Source organism: Triturus cristatus, chromosome 1_1, assembly GCF_964204655.1.
Source record: "Triturus cristatus chromosome 1_1, aTriCri1.1, whole genome shotgun sequence".
Classification (NCBI taxonomy): Eukaryota; Metazoa; Chordata; class Amphibia; order Caudata; family Salamandridae; genus Triturus; species Triturus cristatus.
Window position 1 is genome coordinate 1012459282 of NC_140579.1, and position 23899 is coordinate 1012483180.

General features: G+C 43.9%; 1 pseudogene; it reads right to left on the minus strand.

Annotated features, from left to right (window-relative positions):
• Positions 1 to 23899, minus strand: part of LOC146871453 (receptor-interacting serine/threonine-protein kinase 3-like) — a 376914-nt pseudogene that overhangs the window by 103019 nt on the left and 249996 nt on the right.

Consider the following 23899-nt stretch of genomic DNA (forward strand, 5'->3'; position numbering starts at 1 on the left):
TTTCAATCAGTTTTTGTTAACCAATAAGAATCATGTGTTTAAAAACAGAAACATGCACCCTACCTTTCACTGTTGAAGGTTGTCAAACAACCAATGATTTCTTGTCTTTTTTCAAAAAACTGCATCTTAGCCACCATTTTAGAGAAATCTTACTTTTCAAACTGCCATTTCATTTACAGAGACCATCTGAGTGCATCCAGACCTCCCTTCAAGATGCTTAGAGTGTGGATTGTTGGACACAGCTATATTTTCTGGAGCCAAAGGTATGCAGAAAACAAAGGCATTCACAAAGACCTAGGTTTGCCAAATGTAGACATTAAATGGATTGGACAGAGAGGGTTAAAGTGGCACCAATTGATGCCATTGGTAAAATCCTTTATGCATATCCAACACCCTGACCTCATAATAGTGCACTGTGGTGGCAGTTGACCTAGGCACTTTGACTGGGGTAGGTCTGGAAATGCTTATGAAGGACACCTTTGTAGAATTGATTTCACTTTTGCCCAAAACTGCCTTTGTGTATGCTAACATATGCCAAAGGCAGAAATGGAACTGGTCCAATCATTTTTATCCACAAATTGAGAAAGCTAGGAAACATGTGAATAAATCTGTTTCTGCTTTTCTCCGAGACTACAGAATGGGGTCCATTTACAATAACAATCTGCGCTTTCATATGCAAGAAATGTATAGGAGAGATGGAGTACACTTACTGATGAAGGAAACAGTCTTCCTCAACAACTTTAGACTCTGTATAGGTACTTTAGTTATAAGTACCAAAAACGCTCAATGAACACAACAGCTCTTTTTAGAGCCACTCAACAACAAAACACTTAAGCTTGATGTTTATCTCCCGAAAATTTCAGTTTTTTTTCCTTGGATCCGCGCACCCAACGCGTTAGGAACCGCGCACCCTGCACGCATTTCGCCGTTAAAAAAAAAAAAGGGGCCCCAGGGGGTCCTTCTGGGACCCCCTAAGCAATACTAGAGGGTCAGAGTATTTCTACCCTGCTCCCTTTACATCTTTCACACACTTATTTCCCTTACTTAATCAGCCTCGCGTCTACCGAGGCACAAAATGGCTGCCAACAGTTCCTGGTTTCGAATGTAGACACACTTGACAGCCAATTAGCATTCAGCACGTGATTGGGAGGGTGCACGCTTGGTTCGGGGAGGGTGCGCTTAGGGTGCGCGGATCCTCTGAGGCCATAGATATATCTATCTTTTTTAGTCTAATTTTCTCAGGAACTACTGAACGGATTTACACCATTTATGCAAAAGGCACGAGTCTGAACTGAGGACTACCTCTTTGCCAAATTTGGTGTAATTCCGTTCAGCAGGTCGGGCTGTAGCTGCGTCAACAGGTCCTATGGGAAATTGCATTGGGAAATCGTGTTTTAGGACGCCCCCTTTTTTCTCGGCCCCCACTTGACGAATCACCACGAAACTTTCAGGATAGGAGCGGACCGGAGCTGGCCAAAAGTTTGGAAAATGTCGCGAAGATTCGTCAACCAGCGCCAGACTTATTGGGAATAGAATGTTGTGGATTTCCTATGGCAAATAGGTCCTAACTGTAACTACCTACTGGCGACCGGAATTGTGGTGTGTTCTAAGGTGATTTTACCGTGTGAAAAAGCCTTCTGCTGTGATATCATGAATCATGTTTGAGAGAAAACTATTTTCTCATGCTTTTCCCACAGAGGTTTGGAAGGTGATCTATAAGCTAAACTGAGAGCATATTTTCTGTAAATTCACATTATCTTTCTCAGTCATGTGAGAATGAAGTCTGACATTCTCAGTAAAACATGTACATCCAACAAGGGCAGAGACTGTCAGTTGATTCCTTTGTGTTCTACTGCAGCTTCCCAGAGTGTTCTAAAGAACAACTAGAGCGCTAACAGTCCTACTTATGACAAACGTATTGCACACCTGAAGCCATCTTGATTGGAATAAAGTGGTAACTCTTAAAACATTTAATTTAAAAAGGAACAAAATGAGGGGGTTCATTTTGCCATAGAAAGTATGATTAGTGCTGCAGAAAGAAAAACTAGGACTTCTCAAATCCTCTTCTATTTCATTAAAAAAATTCTGACATGCAGACTGAAACATGCACTTTCAATACCAGCAGCAGACTTCCCTGGTGAGCAGTAGCTTTACTACAGTGATCTAATGAGCAACTAGAGTGCTAACATTCAGAATTTATGGCAAATGTGTGACACGACTGAATGCCTTCTTGATGGAACCAAAGTAAAAAACTGAAAGTATTTCCTACTGAGGAGACTGCCGTAAATGAGGAAATGAGGAAACTTCATAACAAATAAATCTCCCAAGATGGCCACCAGAGACAAAAGAGCCCAAATGCAGCACACATATCACCCAGATGTAGCCCACATGTAGCCCAATGACAGAAGTGTGCAAAACCCTTATTTTTTGTGTATTTGCAGTTTTATATAGTGCAGACTTGTCAGGTATTGGAGTGCTTTACATGAGCATTGGTTACATCACACAAGATCAAACTTATTTTGGTTGTAGACATGTGGAGATTAAGTGATTTGACCAGAATCACAGAATGTTGAGCTGAAGCAGAAACTCCAACCTGGTTCCCCAGTTGCAAAGTCTGCAGCTCTGGAAGTAACACCACATCCTCTCCCCTAGGTGCAACATTTAATCAAGTGGTCAACTGGATAAAAATAAATAAAGATTACAAATAATTTAAAAGTTCTTTGTCGCTATTTGAAAACTCAGAAAAGATGTCCTCATTTTAGTTTTTTAGAGCACGAACCATAATTTTGATGCAAATAAGACCCTCTCATATATGTAATTTCTAAAGGAAATGCTCTAGGTATTACAGTTTTGATTACATCAAGATGACGTCAGTGGTTCCACACTTTTGTAATAAATATAGAATGTTAGCAATCTAGTTGTTCATTGGGATACTGTTGAGAGGCAGAGGCCAGGGGCATGGACTCTGAAAATTGAAGGCAGGTAGGAGAGTGCAGAGGCAACAATTTGACCACACTGGGCAGGCAGGAAGGGCAGTGGCAGCACAACAGACTATGGAGTGCAGTGGAAAGAGGGGCAGGGGCAACACACCAACAATACAGGACTGGCAAGAGAGGCTGTGGCAATATAATAGACCATTGTGGGCAGAAGGAAGAGGCAGTGGTAGTACAACCATACATGCCAACAGACCCATTTCAGCCAGGAAATATCCAATGTTTTTAAGCTCAAATGGGCTTTATTTGATCTGTCTCCTGTCTACAATCTCCTCTTTTTCAATGTAACTCAAAGGGGAAAATCAATACCCCAGTTTTTTTTCAAAATCTCCCTCTTACCATGTTCAAAATGTTCGCAAGTATGGTACATTGGATCATGGTAAGCAGGATGAATTGGGGTAGGGACAAGAACTCGGATAACAGAGGACAGGAGGGACATGGAGAGGTGCACCAAACTGACCCTACAGGGCAGGCATCAGGGTTTGCAGCAACACAATACACCACACAGGGCATGCGGGACAGGAGTGCAGCACAACAATCCATAGAAAGCAATAGGGAGGGGACAGGACCATGCACATGGACAACAGAGAACCGAGGGGAAAGAGGCAATGGTAGCTAGCTGACCATAATGGACAGACAGGAGAGAAAGCTGCAGCATAACAGACCATAAAGGGCAGGAGGGATGGATCAGGGGCATTACAATGGAACAGATAAGCCAGGAGGGAGGGAATAGGGGTCTGCACATGGAAACAGAGGACTGGGGGCAAGGGGGCAGGGCAGGAGCAGCAAGATGACCATGGAGGTCAGGCAGGATGGGCACTAGAAACAAGACACACCATGGAGAGCAACAATGAGACTATGATGGCATACACACAGACCATGGAGGGAAGGTGGGAGGGGGTCAGGGGCAGCTAGCTGACCACACAGGGAAGGTGGGAGGGGCCATGGCAGCACAGAAGACCATGCATGGCAAGCGGGAGTGTTAGTGGCAGCACAATGGCTATGATGGGCAAGAAGGAGGGTGCAGGGGCATGCACAAAGGACCATGGAGGATAGAAGGGAGGGTCAGGACCTGGGCACAGACAAGAGAGTTCAGGGGAAGGGGCCTCACAACAGACCGCGCGGGGCAGGCAGGAGGAGCAGTTGCAGCACAGATCAGGGAGGGAAGAAGGGTGTGGCAGTAAAATGGACCATGGAGGACAGGAGGAAGGGGATAGGGGCATGGCATGTGCACAGGCAGGGTGGAGGTGGCAGGGTCAGGTTACAGTCATCTGACAATGCTAGGCAGGTGGTAGGGGAGTGGCAGTGGTGCAGATCGGAGCTTCCGAATCCCCTCTACTTCCACGGATGGAGTGATCTGCAGTCACACGCGCACACACACATCACACGCTGGTGGGGCCCATAACACCAACATTCATTCTACCACTCTATCCGTGCCATGTATATGGAGAAACACTTTACATATACCTAAGCAATCCGCATGTACCCTGAGGTCAATGAGATCAACTAGTTGCTATAGATTTGGTGATACATCTAACACTCTAAATATTCAATAAACATGACAATAAAATAACCACCTGACACAGTAATTCAAACAGAATATTGTTTATCTAAAAATTGTAAGAAAAGCCAATTAAATGCAAGATCATATTTTCTATATTTACCTATTCTGGCTAAAAGTCGTTTTCTAAGTCAGAACCGGTCCTCAGCAAATAGTTAAAGTTTTCTAGCCATCATGTAGAGTCACCGTCCTCTCCGTCAGCATCGGGACCTCTGATCATTGGTTCGGGAAGAAGTGGCGCTAGACCTCTCTAGTCTACTAATATTTATACCAAAATTTACATTCCAAATGTTGCAAATATAACTTTCAAAACAGTCGATTGGCGGAAGTTATGTCGTCTTGGTACATTAAGCTACACCATAGATTTTCCCATGTATTGATAGTTTGAAATTCTGAATAGAAATTAGAAGTCCATGTTTAATTCGTTACTTCTACGGATGTCTCTTTAGGATAAAATATATCTCACCCATGGGACCATTATAAGTTCATCAGGTCGGATTAAAAGTTGTAACAATTCTTCACGTTCAGGGGCATCTGGCAACACTCCCAGATTTGTCGTCATGTTCATGGCTTTTCAGTTCAATCAGAGGACAGGGTCGCAGTCAGCGCAAAGCCTCTTTTCATATTTTCCATCTACTCGAATGCAGGCTGCGGGTGGTAGCCATTTTAAAGCAGGCCACAATGGTCAACTTAAGCGAAGAAAACACAAAATCATAATTACTACATGGAAATGATTATACAGTGTTATTCCCCTGCTAATACCCTTATGTGTATGTATTTATCTAGCCATTTGTGACACCAAAAGCCATTAATGCATATTTATTATAAGCGCAAAACACAATAACATCACATAAGCAACATCTATACTCGTCAATTCGCTCACCAACTTACTTCACTTATTATTTTAGCCATGCATTTGCATTCCCACGTGTAATTCTTCTGATAATAAGGTTGATTAGACAAGACTCGACAAATCTTTAGTAATTACTAATTAATCAGTAGTACTTTTAATAATGACATACGAAAAAGAAACAGGTATTTGGTTTTAAAGTAAAAACCCTGCTCCAGCAGCAGCTCAACAGAACACTCAGAGTAGATAGGAGTGGCAGGTCCATGGAACATGGTGGGCAAAAGGGATGGAGCAGGGGCATGCACAAAGACATCAGAGGGCAGGGTGAAGCGAATAGGGGCAGCAAGCTAAGCACAGAGGCTAGGCAGGAGGTCAATGATGGGCCATAGAATTGGGCAATGGAGGGCAGGAGGAGTGGAAGGTACATCATGCTAAATGGAGGGCAGTGGCAGCACATCAGACAATGCATGGCAAGAGGGAGGAGGCTAGTCCATGGATTCAGACAACAGAGGATAGGGAGGAGGTGGATGTGGCAGCAAGGTAACTGTTCAGAGAAGGTGGGTATTAGGAACTTTATTGTTTTTAAAATCTGTGTCTGTGCGAACTACTTAAAACATGAACAAGTATGCAGCATAATCTCACTTTTATTCAGGAACAAGAGGACGTTTGTGACTGTGACTCCGGGCTCACTTGGCAGAAACACCCCCTGACCCTCCACCCCCCATCGCAAAATGTAATGCCCGTGAAAAGGGTAGGTGGACGCAGTGTTATATAGAACATAGTCCTGAGAGCACGATTGGAAATGAAAACTAGATATAGTATATGGTATAAACTGTGCACCAAAAAGTGTGATATAAGATGAACCGGGCGTGAAATATAATATGCAATACATTGTGCGCAATGACAGATTCATTGGAGAGCGCGAGATAGCACAGGCACTAGCGCGTGCTATGCGATATGCGCCTAGGAGTGTAATATGCACAGAGCAGTGTTGTATAACCTAATTAGTCTCTAAAGTTGTAATATAAAATATGTGCTGGGGAGTGTAACGTTGCATATGCACTGGGACAAAGATATCGATCCCAGAATGTAATATGTATGGCATAGCGCTGTGCGTTATAACATAGGCATCGAGGAAGGCACGCTAGATGGGGCAATATAACCCGTGTGAAGGCAAGTGTGGCATGACATATTCACGGGGTGGTGTTTCAGTGCACATGGGTTAGAGAGCGTCATAGCATACGCACTAGCTGGTGGAATACAACACAGAGGTGTGTGGCACTCGGCGGGCACTGGTGGGTGTAACACAGCATTGGGCTCAGCCAGGAGCACGCTGTTACTCTTAAGTGAGGTTTGTCCCCTCTCCAGAGAGTAAAATAAAAAGTATTACACATCCTTGCATAGTTTGGTCGAATTTTTGTCGAATCCCCTTTGAATGGTTTGGTGTGCGTGTGTATTAAATGTGCCCGTCATTAGCTACCCATGTTTGTAGAAACAAACGACAAGGGTGTCTACTTGGAGAGTACCCACCGGCGGGGGCGCCGGGATTAGGCACGGTAGGGCGTCAGACATGTCAGAGCTTCACTAGCGGTGTAAATACATTCCACGTGGATTCATTGTATGCATAGTCGCCTTTTAATGAATATCACGGAAATCGTCATGGTGATAGGTACATACGGTTTGTCCAGCATGTCCTAGGTGTTTCTATAAATATATATTTTTTAAAAATAATAAAAAACAAAGCCCGGCCCCAGGGGATGGGGTCCCCGGGGCCATAAGTGGCCTGAGGAGGGGGGCAACGCAGCCCCCTCCTAAAGAATAAAAAAAAAAAAGGCCATGACCCGGGGTTTGGGGTCCTCGGGGCCGATTAAGGCATTGGGAGGGCCAAATTAATTTTTTTCAACAAAAAAAATTAGGGTGCAGGCCCTGGGGGATGGGGTCCCCATGGCCGATAAATTAGAAAAAGAAAGGGGGCCACACAGCCCTCCTTCCTAAAAAAATAAAATAAATAAAAGACCGGCATCGCGCCTGAGGCCATGCCCCCTCCTTGCAGCACTTTGCAAACGCGCCCCCTGGCCAGTTGTAAGTTGGGGAATTAATTCCCCTACAATACTGAGGGTCCCTGAGGGCCAACTAGCCCAACAGGTATCTCCAGTATGTGCCAGGGAGCTGCGTTGCAGACAGGTGTTCTCAGGCCACGCCCCTTTTTACACCTCTATGCAACGCATCTCTGTGGCGCTTACTGGAGGTACCTAGTGGGCTAGTTTGACCCTAGGGACCCTTAGGATTCAAGGGGACTTAATCTCCCAACTTAAAAAACGGTCACAGGGTGTGTTTACACAGTGGGGAAGGGAGGGGACGGGGCCTGAGGTGACGTGTGCAAACACGCCCTATGGCGCGTTTTAAGTTGGGGACATAATTCCCTTTCAATCCTGAGGGACCCTGGGTGCCAACTAGCCCACCAGGTGCTTCCAGTAAGCGCCACTGCTCTGCGTTGCAGAGAGGTGGTGCAGGCCGTGCCCCTTTTTACACCTCTTTGCAATGGCGCTTACTGGACATACCAAGTGGGCTATTTTGCCCCTAGGGACCCTCAGGATTCAAGGGGACTTAATCTCCCAACTTAAAAAACAGCCACAGGGCGTGTTTACACAGTGGTGAAGGGAGGGGACCGGGCCTGAGTTAACGTGTGCAAACAAGCCCTGTGGCGCATTTTAAGTTGGGGAAATAATTCCCCTTCAATCCTGAGGGACCCTGGGGGCCAACTAGCCCACCAGGTGCTTCCAGTAAGTGCCACTGCGCTGCGTTGCAGAGAGGTGGTCTAGGCCGTGCCCCTTTTTACATCTCTCAGCAACGCAGCTCTGTGGCGCTTACTGTAGGTATCTAGTGGTCTAGTTTGACCCTAGGGACCCTCAGGATTCAAGGGGACCTAATCTCTCAACTTAAAACAGCCACAGGGCGTGTTTACACAGCGGGGAAGGGACGGGGTCTGAGGTGACGTGTGCAAACACGCCCTGTGGCGCGTTTTAAGAGGTAGTTTTAATCCCCTGCCCTATTATATACTAGGGGCTTACAGAGGAGGTCATGCTAATCACAGGGGGACATCAACGCATAGTGTTCCCTAGTGTATGTAGGTGTTTTCATTGTATTCTGAGTGTCTTAACATAGCACTGGCTCTAGGACTGGTTAGTCAGACTCAGTTACCACCAGTATCCGTCTGAAAAAGTTGAGGGTACAGGATGATTTTGCAACAAGGCTTCTTTCTGCTCTTCCGTTTGTTCTTTCTGCACGTTATCCTTCTTCCTGCACTTTTCTTCGTCTTTGAGGACTTCTGTTGCTTGTTTCTGCATTTCTTTTTTTTTCTTTCTGTGTGTTTTTTCTTCTTTCTTCACATGTCCTATCTCTGTAGGCATAGTTAGAAATTAGCATTTAAAAAACCTTTGAAATTCACTGAAAAAACCATAGGTTTCAGGCACGTTATAGTTAGGAATTAGCATTTAAAAAACCTTAGAAATTCACTGAAAAAACCATAGGTTTCAGGGGCGTTATAGTTAGCTGGACTTTTCACTCGTACAAAACCATTGAAATTCCCCCGTTATAGTCAGTTCAGCGAACTATAACTCGCGCGCCCGCAATGCACTGCTGATGACGTCACATATTACTTCACTCATGACATGGTCAGTGACATCACTCATGACATCTCAAATGACATCACTGATGACATCATCCTTGTGATAGAGTGGCAGACCTCCTCTCCCCCTAATATAACCTTTGATACACACATTCAAAAATAGAAATTTTCAAAACAATGGATATACCAATACCAGTTACAACAACCTATTCAGTAATTCTAAGATCCACATACACATCCACTGATTCACCAACAGTCCTATACAGTCACTCATACATGTACTCACTCATCCTGTTACATAACGCCACTCATCCATAGTTACTCACACACATAGTCACTCATGCTAATAAAGAATCAAACATCCATTTACTTGCATATACAGTTATACACACACCACCACACTTACTTCTACAGAAACTTACACATACTTAGTCTTTTAAACAATCACTTATAGAAACACATACTTATTCATACAGGAACCCTTTCAATCTCTCACTCTCACATATACTCACTTATATACACCAATAGTCACATATACTAGTTTAAAACATATGTAGTTACTCATAAAGACACTATTGAGACAGTCTATCACTCACTAACACACCCATGCACACACTCATCCACCCATACAGTCCTGCACACATGCTGGCTTCAACGCATACAAACAGTGAGTCACTCATTCATGCACCTATGCACTGCGTAATAGCCCCCACCGAACCATACAGACACTCATACTGATACTCAAAAAACCAACTAATAACCTATATAGACACTCATGTAGCTACTCACCAACCCATGCAGCTACTTATACACAAAGTGAGAGACTGATACAGATATTTACACATTTAAACATTACTCACTAAGCCATGTATTCACTAAGATACACTTAATCAGTCAGTTATACAATCAATTTTTCAAAAACATATCATCCATTTAGACACTTATATACCCATTTATTCTTCCATCGACCTTGAGATATACATATATAAAACATATGTAATTTTCAGAAAAACACACATTCACTGGATGATGTCATCAGTGATCTCATTTGAGATGTCATCAGTGATGTCATGAGTGATGTCACTGACCATGTCATGAGTGATGTAATATGTGACGTCATCAGCAGTGCATTGCGGGCGTGCGAGTTATAGTTAGCTGAACTAACTATAACGGGGCAATTTCAATGGTTTTGTACGAGTGAAAAGTCCAGCTAACTATAACGCCCCTGAAACCTATGGTTTTTTCAGTGAATATATATATATATACAGTTTTATATGCTAGAGGAAATAGTTTGTAAGACTTAAGCATCTATAATTTGTCACCCAACATAAAAAGATCTCAAATTATGCTTGGTTTGTACTAATTTCATTAAAATAACACGTCACTAGTTGCTTCTTGTGAACAACACTGACAGAACCACAAAAACACAGGAATTGATGGTTCGCAAAAGACCCAGTTGACTCACCACTGTTTAAACTTTCATGACAAAGGAGTCAAAAGCACACACACATGGCACTGCAAAAACTGCTGAGGTGCTAGGGCAGTGACAACACACTGCTTAAGGAACCTCACACTACTGTGGTCTTTTAACACTGACAGAGCACCACAGAAGAAGGTTCTCTCTCTCTCCACCCCTCTCTCTTCCCCCAGATCTGGGTCAATCAGTGGTAACTGCGGCGTGAGTGTAGAGGGGAAACTAGCTTCTACTGTAGCAAGAGGCTGAGTCCCATAGCTCTAGCAAGGTAATATAGAATAAAGTTCACATTAAAGAAGAGAACTTCCCCTTCTGCAGTCCTACAGCTGTAAGTTGGCACCACAGGAGTAGGCACACACTGCGGGACTACTGTCACTAGGACTGCCACCCTGATCCGCCTTGAGTTGTTGACCACCTTTGACATGGTGATGAAACATATTCTGCTTTCTTGTCTTTCTACCGTATGCATGGAGGACCAGGCACTCAATTGGATTTTCACCTGCTTGGCCAACCGATCAAAATCCAGTCACTCATGTTGTTCCTCAGGGATTCTCTCTCAGTCCTACATAATTGAATTTGTAGGTCTTCCTTCTGTCCTGTTATAATTGAACCTTTCTTTATGAGCTATGCTGAGGACACTGTGATCCTGATGTACCTTGATTCTACAGTGACTATCACTTGTGATTGTTTCCTGGCTCTCAGCACTGGTTCCCTGAGAGCAACTCAACTCATTCAAATTCTACTCCGAAGAAACTAGGATTTTAATAATCTGCAAAGATCCTACTATCTTGTCTACCAAATGTTGGCCTGCAGACCTTGCTCCTTTCTTCTCTTTTGTGTCCTCCCTGAGGAATCCGAGTTTCCTTTTTTATCACTCTTTATCCATTCTTTCGGATTAGTCAAGTTTCTTCTTTTTCTTTCAACTTTAGTCATCTGCTGCTCAAAACCTCTCACTACTGTGACTCTCAACTGACAAAATGTAGTGCAATTGATGAATCTTTATCCTTTAAACTATGTTCGGTCTCTTTACCCGAGCTGCTTGGAAGAGTCCAATCTCATCCTGCTCTGTATTTGAATAAAGGATTCAAGACTTACCTGCCATGTCTGCAGCTTCTATTTACCACATTTTGGCGACGATTTCAGTTGGACCCCTGCGTGTGAGCCTGTTCCAGCTGGTACGCTGCAACGAGCTGCATGAGTGATTTTCGTTACTCGCATTTGTCTTGGATGAGAGCGGACGGCAGTTACACAGACAGAGGGTGTGTTGAGGCACTGTTGAAGCAAGCCACTTTAGGAGGAGTTACAGATATCCCTGCAATGACGTATCCTGCTCAGCTGTTACTTTGAGTGGCGTCGCTAATTTCTTCAGTGCCATCCTGATACCCAGCGCGTGACTCATCTCCATGTAACGGAGACAACGTTCTTCTGTTAGTAGTCACCCAGCAACGCTTCTGGTGAGTTGACGACACAGCGTTGACGTATTTCGCTGTTGCGTGTCCTTACTGTTCCTCACGTAGCGTCAACATGCACTAGGTCTACGTGTCAACGTTATCGGCCATTTTGTGCTGCAAGTTTCGCACTGCCATCTCATGCTACTGACATCAGGTAGCATAGCAACAAGTTCACCGAGTCTGCGCTAACGTTTTAAAGTCGTTTTCACAGTGATTTTTACACAACAGTTGTATATCGTTCTGCGGTGTGTCTTCTTTTGGATACTTTTGTCATCATTTTTCAAGGTACACTTTAATATTTCACTTTGTTTTGATATAGTCGCAACATTGCCTGACATGCCCATTTCAATAACTTGTTGGAAATATTCTCAACGTTTGCATTCCTGGGGAGGAATGGATTCTCATGTTTGAGAATTACTTGGATGCTCTGGACGGACAAGACTTCTCGGCCAAAAGGAAGAAAGCTCTTTTATTAAGCACATTAGGCAAAGAGGGCCAAAGAGTTGTTTGATATCTTCCTCAAACTTTACAAGCCAATGGTCAAGTCATGCCAGGCTGGAAGTCAGGTATGCAAAAGAAGAAAATCTTGTAATGAACAGGTATAAATTCTGTATACAACATCAGAAACAAGGTGAATCTATTGATGAATTAATTTCAAGACTTTGAGAACTCTGTCCATCAAATGTAAGTTTGGTGTGATGACCGATGAACTAATAAGAGATCAACTTATTGCTCAATGTAACAATAAGAAAACTCAGGAGAGACTTTGGGCAGCGAATAACCCCAATCTCCAAACAGCCATAGATTTAGCAAAAGTTGTTGAACACTCTGAAGGGTGCACGAAAAAACTTGGAGAGAAATCTCGGCCATGATGTTAATGAACTTTCTGTTCACTATCTTCGAGTCAACAACCATGTCGATGATAACGTAAGTGAAATAGCCGCAATTAAAAACAAAGGGAAACCAATCAGGAAACCTTTCAATCCTAAGACTGCTGGCATTAAAACTTGTAATAGGTGAGGCACACACCTCTGACTCGGAATATTGCTTTGCGGCCAAACAAGAATGTTTGAAGTGTGGTCGTGTGGGTCATTATGTCAGGGTTTGTAAAATCTACAGTAGCTTGCATGCAAGGAGTTGGAAAAGTAGATGACCTTGATGGGGACAACATTTTGGTGGTTGATTCTGAGGATGTTCCTAGTGATGATGATAGAAGGAAAAATAGGCCAAAGGCTATGTTCACTATTGATGGACGCGATGTGTGTTTGATGGTTAATATTGGGTCAAAATTGACCATAATTCCCAAATGTCTATTCAAAGAAAAGTGGGTTGACAAACAACTTTTCCCGAAAGCCATTTCCCCAGGTGGTTATCAGGGCGAATCAATTGATATTTTGAGATACTTTGATGCACACATCATTTTTTCAGACAGGAACATTCAGGGTAAAGTTTACGTGGCTGAACATGGTCCAGCCATCCTTGGATGGGTACATCAATATGATTTACGGATTATATTCAATCCAAGGGCTCCCGTGCAAGTTTTGGTCATGAATGATAAAAGTTTGGAAAGTATTCTTGAGGGGGCTGAAGGAGGAAGTTAAGAATCTCATCAAGGAAATGCTTGATACGGGAGTCATCGAGCCAGTTGAAGCTTCTCCCTGGATTTCTCCTGTAGTGATTACTAAGAAGGCTGACGGCAAATTGAGATTCTGTGTGGATTTAAGATCTTTGAACCAATGTGTTGTAGCAGACACTTTTCCCCTTCCCAACATCACGGAGTTAGTATCTACCCTTAAGGATGCTAAAGTATTTTCAAAACTTGACCTCAAAAGTGCTTATCAGAATAATTTGCACAAAGACTCAAAACATCTTACAGCATTTATCACCCCAGAAGGTACATTCAGATTTACACAATTGCCTTTTGGGTTAAATTCAGCTGCTAGTGTTTTTCAATGCATGGTCACTGATATTTTTAAAGGAGTAGACAAAACAATTTACTTTCAAGACGATATTTTAATCTATGGTAAATTTGTAGAGGAACACAATACCATTCTCACAATAGTTCTTGAAAAACTGTCCAAAGCGGGGCTTACGCTTCACAAAGAAAAATGCAAATTCCTTGTAGATCAGATTGTATATCTTAGTTACACTATCAGTGCTTCTGGTGTTAAACAAAAGTTTGTGTAGCGCAATAGACTTAGCCCCGCCTCCCCTGTACAAGGATCAATTAAGATCATTTATGGGCTTAATAGAATACTATTCTAAGTTCGTAAAGAGTTTTCCTGACAAAACTGCTTGTTTGAGGGGTTTTCTCATGAAGGGGATGAGTTTTGTGTGGAATGTACAACACCAAGAATGTTTCAACAATATCAAAAAAGAGTTTTGCGAGGCTAACGTTTTAACCCCTTTTGATGTGAACTGTAAGTCAATCCTCACGGTGGATGCCAGTGCCACTGGGTTAGGGGCTATGTTTTCCTAACGTAGAGCCAGGTCTGAAAGGACAGTAGCTTTTGCCTCTTGGACTTTAAGCAGGGCAGAACAGATTTATTCTGTTATCGAGAGGGAGGCACTTGGGGCATAGAATACTTTCGCACTTACCTATGGGGTACTAAGTTCTTACTTAGAACGAACGACAAACCGTTGATCAAAATTCTTTCCCACGGTGGTACTGGCAAAGGGTCTGCAAGGCTCGCTAAGTTAGCTTCTAAACTCAAAGAATTTCAATATCAGGTGGAATACATTCAAGGGTGGAGGAATGTCCAAGCCGACTGTATGTCCAAGATGTCTGTTGATTGGAAGATAGTTGTAGACCCTGCCACTATTAATGATGAAGAGGACATTGCTGTAGCTTTGGTTGATGATGCTGTTTTTGTGGGCGAAGGGGTGTTTGATGCAGCTGATTGGAAAACGTGAAATGGTAAATGATCACACCCTACGAGAAGTCATCAATTTATTGAAGTCTGGTTACAGAAGAAAGAGTTGTCTTCCTGTTTCAGTTCGTCCCTACACCAATACTCTGGATGAGTTGTCTTTGTGTGGTGAGAGTGTGTTGATTAAGGGTGAAAAGTTTATTCCCCCTTTTGGCATTAGGGGAAAGTTATAAGCGTTGGCTCATGAAGGACACCTTGGCCAAACTTTAACTCAACGTCGTTTGAAAGACCATTTCTGGTGGCCTGGTCTGGATGGACAAGTTGTTGATTGGGTGGAAAAGTGTTCTGTGTGCAAGGAGGGTGAAAAAAGGTTGAAGGTGGGCTGCAAGACTAATAGTGCACATATTGAGAAGCCTGGTATGGCCTGGCACAGCATTTGCTTGGATTGTATTGGTTCTATGGGAGAATTACATTAAAAAGACAGGTTTGGCATTGTTGTTGTAGATGTTTTTCCAAATGGTTGGTTGTTAAATTTGTGAATGACATTACCACTGAAAGTACCATCAAGTTTCTTGGTGAATTGTCTAAGGACGAGGGCATTCCGTCTGTCCTCATTACAGATAACGATACTCAATTGGTGTCAAGAGAGATGCAAGGCTTTTTGAAGAATTGTGATGTTGCACATCACCGTACTGTACAACCCTCAAGGGAATGGTTTGTGTGAGTGAGATAACAAAGTTGTGAAAGGAATCATCCAGATGGCTTCTGCGAATGGTTCTATAGTGCGCAAGATGGTGGATGAAATGCTTTGGGCTTATCGACTACTCCTCTTATCGATGGTGAAAAATCTCCATTTGAGTTGATGAGGGGCAGGGCGCCTGGCTCTAAATTAGTTCCCACATGGATGAAACAATTAGTTACTTTACGTGGAGTTTCGATTGAACCTAAAAAGATTTTAGATATTCCTTGTCGTTTTAATGTAGGTGACTTAGTTAAAATCAAAAGTGGTAGAATTGGGAGAGGTTTATCAAAGTTCAAAGGGCCCTACACTGTCCAAAATGTTCTTGACCACTGTGTTGTTTTAAATAATGGTGAACGTTGGAATTTTCGACATTTTGCACTTTATCAAAAGTGCGGTGTGGTCCGCAAACTGCAAAAACAAGTGAGTTCTCTCAGCAGTAGTAGTTATGTTCTAGCTCAAGAGCTTGAGGATGCCCCCTGTTCAAGGTTGTCTGGTACTGCCTTTGGTGAGGGGGATTATGTTATTCCTATGGGTGCAACTTCTCAAAACATTGGCTCTGTTTAAGATACCAAGAGTCCTTGTTCATCTCGTTCTCGTAGGTACCGCAGACCGCCTATCTACCTTAAGGATTTAGTCTGTTCGTTTTTTTTATTTTCTTTCTTGTTTTTTTACCTTTAGAAAGGGAGAAGATGTGTAGTATATGCCTTACATGCTTTACAGGCTAGTCTTTTAAGAATGTAACTGTGTTTGCATTCCATGTCTTTGTTTGAATGCGAGTGTTCTCTTTCAAAGCAGTTGTTTCTCTGAGCTGCTTGGAAGAGTCCGCTCTCATCCTGCTCTGTACTTGAATAAAGGATTCAAGACTTACCTGCCATGTATGCAGCTTCTATTTACCGCACAAACCAGTCTGGAAGAAGTAGAGTATTGTATAGAATCCAGAGACATCCATTGTGGTACTTCACCAGAAAACATAAGACAAGCCACGCCACACGTGAGCAAGGAATGGCCTTACATCGTCAACCACTCTGCTGAACCTCAACGATCTCTGCATGGTCATCAGTTGATACTTGTCAAAAGGTGATAAGCAAGGGAAGATATCTGCAGACCAGTGCTGGAATCAAGATGTGAGGAACCTTAGAAGCCAGCAAGTGTATCTAGTGGGTCGTGGAGTATTGTAGGCAAAGAGGAACTTAGTGATTACACTGCACAGCCATATGCAGAAGAACTGAACGCTGCAATTACTTCAAAAGTACAGAGTATTTCTCAATTATTATAAAATCAAGAGCAGGCAATAAGCTAAAGTTGAAGCACCAGTATGGATTTACATGGCTTGAGATCCAGGGTTGCAGGAATTTCTGAAGTGATATCCATCTTCCATCATATAAATGTTAGTGTTTTATCATCTATTTTATTTATAAAATACATTTCTAACTTGATAGAACTAAAATCAGTTATGTGAGTGCTACTCTTGTTACTGTTGTTGATACAAGAAGACATTAGTTTTAGCTTTCTTGTTTTATTCATACATATATGAAACATCAGAGTGTAAGAACTGAAATGGATATATTTTCATATTGCATTTTTTGCCTTCCACTTTACGGCACATCTTAGACAATTCAATAGTCCAGACCTCTAGCTCATTATACAGAGAGAAACAGGGCTGCCAGTCTCTTATCCCCCCCATGCTGCAGTTAAGTATACATAGTCTTCCAATTTTTTTAACTCAATTTATGCATACACAAAGAAATCCAAAATAGGTGTGTGCTAATATCACCAACGGTAGTACGAATCTCAGTCTCGGAATACATGTAAAATAGATGTGAAAAAATGCAGCTATTCATTTAAATTTTGTAGAATGTTGATAGTTTTGACAGTTGGCTCTAGCTGTGTGGAGAGTGATAGAATGCCTGTATGATAACCAATTGAACACAAAATGCACTTTCGCTCTTAAGCCAGGCCTATTGGCATTGCCAATGCTTGTCAAGAAATGTGCCCTGATTGCCGTTGTATGGACCATCTTATGCTAAGCAGCATGTTATGCAAAGAATGACCCTGGTAATTGAAGTGCAGCTTATGGATTGCAGCAAGACGTTTTCTTCACAACCTCTCCACACTGCTGGGGCAAACTGTGAAAACAGTCAAACTCCAAGGCTGAAGGAGGGGACCAAAGTTAAGGAGGATCGGGGGGCAGCAGGCAAGGGTAGGAATAACCAGGGAGTGGGAGGAAAGGGAACCAAAGAAGCGCATCACAAAACAAACATTTTAAACAGACATGTTTAGAAGTAAGAAATCCAGGAGTTATCTCCATCAAACATCACAGATGTAAACACATCTGACACAGCCAAGACGTTGTCAGTAAGACTGTGCTCTATCTATATTTAAAGGTATAGCAGCAGGTTTCACATAATATTTTATATTACATATAGTCAGTTGTGAGACTAATATTCCGACTCCCGTTGGTGATGTCCGCACACTGAAAATGCATATTACGACACATGAGCCAAATGCAAAAACTTAAAAGTCTCCTGCTGCACCACCAGGCGCTACAAACAGTAATGGTGGGTTACGAAATAGAAATCTACAATTGTCTGCTGTACCACTGCAGACCATCATTAGTCACCCACACCACCCTATTCACCTGTACCAGGTTTGCTGAATTCCATTGCAATTTTGCACTGATCACTCCAATGGAAAGTCAGGTAGGTGAACATCCTTCTGTGATGAACTCCCCTGGTATACCCTTTTGTTAGGACCTCATCTCCAGGGGAAGAAGGTTGCTTACTCGGTTGTAATCATGCCCCATAGTTTTTCAATAGTTTCAGCATATTTCACTCATATACCATTTGCCCAGCTCTATGCAGTCTAAAATTCGGAATTACAGGTTCGGGATACCTTTAAAAGTAGGTCTCTTGGATGTCTCGTGGTGCCAACAACGATGCATTAGATCCTTCAGCTCGTCAATATTCTCCACAGAGCCCACCTCCTCCAGGAGCCTCCGGTCTGGTCGATCACCCAACGGAATGCGCAATTTGATGAGATCATGCTTGGCTCCTGCTGGGTGAAAGGGAGATAAGATCAGAACTGAGGAATTTCTGGGTGGGAGGTTAATAGAAGTTTAGCAACTGTTTTGCACATTTGAAACAATATGACAATAAAAGTTGTTGCCCTACTTCCCACCATGAGAGGTTGATCTCCTTAGGGTAGTGTCGAAGAACTAAAGAACAGATGGCTAAGTTCGAAACTTAAAAAATTGGATTGGCCTATTTGGAGAAACTCCATGGCCTTACCAGACTGACTCATCACCTGGTGGCCAATTCTCTGCATTTCAAAGAAGGGAATGAATCACCAGTCGAACCCTTACTGGGAGAAAGAGACAAAATGTTAACTGTCTACGTTGTTATCTGGGACATGTTCACATAGGTGTATACGTTGTTATTTCTATTGTATGTGTTTTTGGGTACAATGCAATGCAATACTCTACTCTAGAGCGCGGCTAGTCACCCTAGAGAGTATCCAGGTGCTGAGAGCCGGCTTCTCAGTTTAGTCAAACAGCCAGGCCTTGAGTCCTTTCCTGAACTCCATAAGAGAGGATGAGGTTCGGAGGTGAAGGGGGGTGATATGAGTCCATTTGGGGAGGTCGAGGATGAGCCTGGCCGCTGAATTCTGTATGCCTACAGTCTCTTCAGGAGGTGTGTGGTGATTCCTACATAGAGAGCATATTTATTTACTAAATTTGTACAGTGCATAGCTGCCCCAGCAACAGGGCGTCCCAGTGCTACCCGAGTAAACATGGTTAAAGCAGAGCAGAGAGAAGTAACAGTTAGCCCGGGAAGAGCCATGTTTTTATGGCTTTGCGGAACTCTAGATGGTTTTGAAGTCCTTGAATTGCAAGGGGAAGAGAGTTCTAGAGTTTAGCCGCCAGCACCTTGAAAGACCGGCCACTGGCTCTGACTCTGCGAACACGGGGAATGCAGACCAGCCTTTGATCCGGGGAAAGAAGCGGTTGACTTGGAATGTACAGCACTAACATATCAGCTAGGACAGAGGGAGCTTGATGAGACAAACTTTTATGGGCTACACATAGAGATTTAAACTGAATTCTTCTCTCTACTGGCAGCCAATGAAGTTTGGATAGGGACCTAGACACTGAGCACGATTTAGGGAGTGCAAGCAGGATACAGGCTGCAGCGTTTTGAATTCTTTGGAGTTGCAAAGTACATGATTTACTGGCCCGTAAATATAAAGAATTCCCGTAGTCCAGCCTAGCCAAATTCGTGGCCTGTAGGATGGTCTGACGAACGGTGGGCTCAAAGAACCCCAAAATAGTTTTCAGACCGGTCAATAGCCCAAAACAGGTGCGTGCAACTGCCTTAGATTGAATATCGAAGGACAAACTTCTATCAATCCAAATGCCCAAGTTCTTGACCGCCTCCTTCGGTGTGGGTGCAGGTTTGAGATTATCCGCCCACCACTGCTCTGACCACATATCACTGTTGCTCCAGAGCAGAAGTATTTCCAACTTGCTTGCATTTAGTTGCAAGCAATTTGCTCTCAACCAATCAGCAATTGCCATCAGATCATCCTTGAATTGATTGAGTTTAATTCATGTTTCTTGGAGAAAGCGATGATAAGTTGGGTGTCACCGGCGTACGACACCAATGACAACCCTCTACTCCTGGCTATCAATGCTAACGGCTGAACATAGATATTGAAGAGCAGAGGGCTCAAGATGGAGCCCTGCGACAGCCCATGTTTGATGGCATGCTCCTTGGAGTGAAAAGGTGGCATAGTGACCTGGAAAGTCCTGCCCTCTAAAAAGGATCGGAACCATGTTAAGGTCGGACCGCCAATCCCAATCTCCCAAAGCCTACGCAGTAAAATCTCATGGGACACCGTATCAAATGCGGCACTTAAATCAAGAAGAATCAAGGCCACCGAGTTTCCCTCATCAAGACTGCCGCGGATTTCTTCGGTCACCGCCATTAAAGTAGATTCCATTCTATGGCGGGACCTGAAACCGTTTTGTGAGGCATCCAATAAAACATTATGCTCTACAAACTCTGTGAGATCATAGGGGTTGTTCATCCAGCTGGTGACTAAGACTCAAACAATGTTTTGTTTGGTGTTGAGGGGGCCATTTGAAGATCTTATGGAGCATGCAAAGAGTTAGGAAGTAGGTGGAATAAAATTGCGCTGATTTTTCAGCATGAGCATGTTGTCCAGTATAATGCCAAGGTTGCATGCATGGTCTGTTAAGTTGGGTGCTGGTCCAAGTTCTGCGGGCCACCAGGAGTCACTCCACACTTCTGTTTTGTCTGTATGGAGTCATAGGCAGTTGTTTGTTGCAGAAATTGGCCCTGGTGGTGGAGGGGTCTTCTGATACTGAGAGGATCAGCTGGGTGTTGTCTGCATAGGATATGATGTTCTTTCCATGAGATCTAACAGTGTTGGCCAAATGTGCTCAGTCCCAAAGATGTTGAACAGTGTGGGGCTGAGAGATGAGACTTGAGGGACGCCGCAGATGATGTCCTTGGGTTCCAAGGTGAAAGGTTGTAGGTGGATTCTCTGGGTTCTTCCCGTGAGGAAGGAAGCGATCCACTTGAATGAATATGCTACTTACCAGTATGCATCTGTTCTTGGCATGTAGGGCTGCTGACATTCATATCTGTGCATAGATCGCCGCCTAGTGTTGGGTCCAGATGTTTGCACGTTGTTGTCCTGGAAGAGTCTTCGAAGTATCCTGAGATAGGTGACTCCTCCCCTGGACCACAGTGCGCATGGGCATCCTCTCCATCCTCAGATTGTTTTTCGCCATTGTGGCAGTGATGGAGTAGATACAGAAAGTGATGACCATGCTATACAGTAATTCTGAGAGCTGCAGCTGCCACAGACGCCGGGGAGGAGGGTGGGCGATATGAATGTCAGCAGCCCTACATGCCAAGAACAGATGCATACTGGTAAGTAGCATATTCAGTTCGAGGCATGTGGGCTGCTGAATTCATATCTGTGCATAGAATACATAGCAGTACCTCCTATTAGCGGCGGCCACCAGTGCCAGTTGCAGCGGTCTGAAAAAGAGTTTTGAGAACAGCCTGTCCTACAGCTGCCTGCTGTTTTGAGTGTACATCTACACAGTAGTGTTTGGTAAATGTATGTATAGTGGACCACGTGGCTGCTCTACATATTTCCTGTAGAGGAATGTTTCTCAGGAAAGCCATGGACGCCCCTAACTTACGTGTTGAGTGGGCTCGTGGGGGAATCGTTAATGTGCGTTTAGCCTTTTGATAGCAAATTTGAATACATTTAATGATCCATCTGGCTATACCTGCTTTGGAGATTGCGTTGCCTTTGTGTTGTGGAGAAAAGGCAACGAAAAGTTGTTTTGTCTTCCTAAAGTGTTTAGTTCTGTCTATATAGTACATGAGGGCCCTTTTCACATCTAGTGTATGGAGCATTCTTTCAGCGACATTTTGTGGATTCTGAAAGAAAACAGGCAGTTCAATAGTTTGATTCATGTGGAACTGCGATATTACTTTAGGCATGAATTTGGAGTTGGTACGCAGTACGACCCTGTTTGCGTGAACCTGTATGAATGGCTCTTGAATGGTTAGTGCCTGGAGCTCACTAACTCTTAAGGAAGTGATTGCTACTAGGAAAGCTACTTTCCAGGTGAGGAATTGAATCTCACATGAGTGGAGAGGTTCGAAGGGTGGACCCATTAGTCTGGTGAGGACCAAGTTGAGGTTCCACACTGGTGCTGGCGGGTGTCTTGGGGGAATTACTCGTTTAAGTCCCTCCAAGAAAGCTTTGATGGCAGGCACTCTGAATAAAGAGAGGTGCTGCCTGTTCTGGAGATAGGCTGCTATTGCGGTTAAATGGATGCGTATTGAGGTGTATGCCAGATTGCATCGGTATAGGTGTAAGAGGTAACAGATTATGTTTTGAATGGATGCGTCTAGCGGGTTGATGTCATTGTGGGTGCAGTAGATGACAAACCTCTTCCATTTAGCTGCATAGCAAGCTCTGGTAGTGGGTCTCCTGGCCTCCTTGATGATCTCCATACAGTCCGGTGGCAGGTTTAGGTAGCCAAACTCTAAGACTTCAGGAGCCAGATTGCCAGGTTCAGCTGTTGCGGATCTGGGTGCTGAATTTCGCCATGGCTCTGCGTTAGAAGTGCAGGTTTTATCCACAGCCTTGGATGCGGCACCACGGAAAGTTCCAGAAAGGTGGTGTACCATGGCTGGCGCGCCCATGTTGGAGCAACTAGGATAAGCGTCAGTGAGTGCTGTCGCAGTTTGCGTGCCACCAGTGGTATTAATGGCGCCGGGGGAAAAGCGTACGCAAATCTGCCGGACCAGTTCATCCATATCGCATTGCCCTGCGATTGTGGATGTGGGAACCTGGCGGCAAAGCTTTGGCATTTTGCGTTTTCGTTTGTGGCGAATAGGTCTATCTCTGGGTGACCCCACTGTTGGAAGTACGGTTGGAGTACTGATGGGTGTAGCTCCCACTCGTGCATCTGGTGGCTGTGTCTGCTGAGCAGATCCGCCATCTGGTTGTCCTTGCCCGGGAGGTGTTCCTCCATGAGGAATATGTTCCTCTGAATGGCCCACTTCCACATGCTCTGAGCCAGATGAGACAACTGTGGAGAGTGCGTTCCTCCCTGCTTCTGTATGTAGTACATGGCAGTCATGTTGTCCGTCCGGATCAACACGACTTTGTTGCACAAGTGTACTTTGAATGCCTTCATTGCCAGGAAGATTGCCATCAGTTCCAGAAGGTTGATGTGCATCTTCTTTTGTTGTGTTGTCCATAGTCCCTGCACTGTGTAATTGAGTACATGAGCTTCCCATCCCTGGAGAGACGCGTCCGCCGTCAGTATTATTTGTGGAACAGGCTCTTGGAACGGTCGGCCCTTGCAAAGGTTTTGTGGATTCCACCAATGCAGAGAGTTGTATGCCCGACCGCTCACCAACATTAGGTCTTTTAATTGCCTGTGAGCCTGATTCCATTGACGTGCTAAGCACTCCTGAAGCGGGCGCATATGTAGTCTTGCGTGCGGGACTATGAAAATGCAGGAGGCCATCATGCCTATCAACTGCATGAACACTCTTGCAGGAAGGGAGTGTTGTGGTTTGAACTTGGAGATCAGCAGTTGCATGCTGTTGATCCTCACTAAATTTGGCTGAGCTGTGGCTGCCAGAGTGTCTATTGTCGCGCCCAGGTACTGTTGTACGTGTGCGGGTTGTAGATGTGATTTTGGGTAATTTAGTGAGAATCCCAGACTGTGAAGAAGGTGAATGGTGAGGGACATGTGGCTGGCACATTGC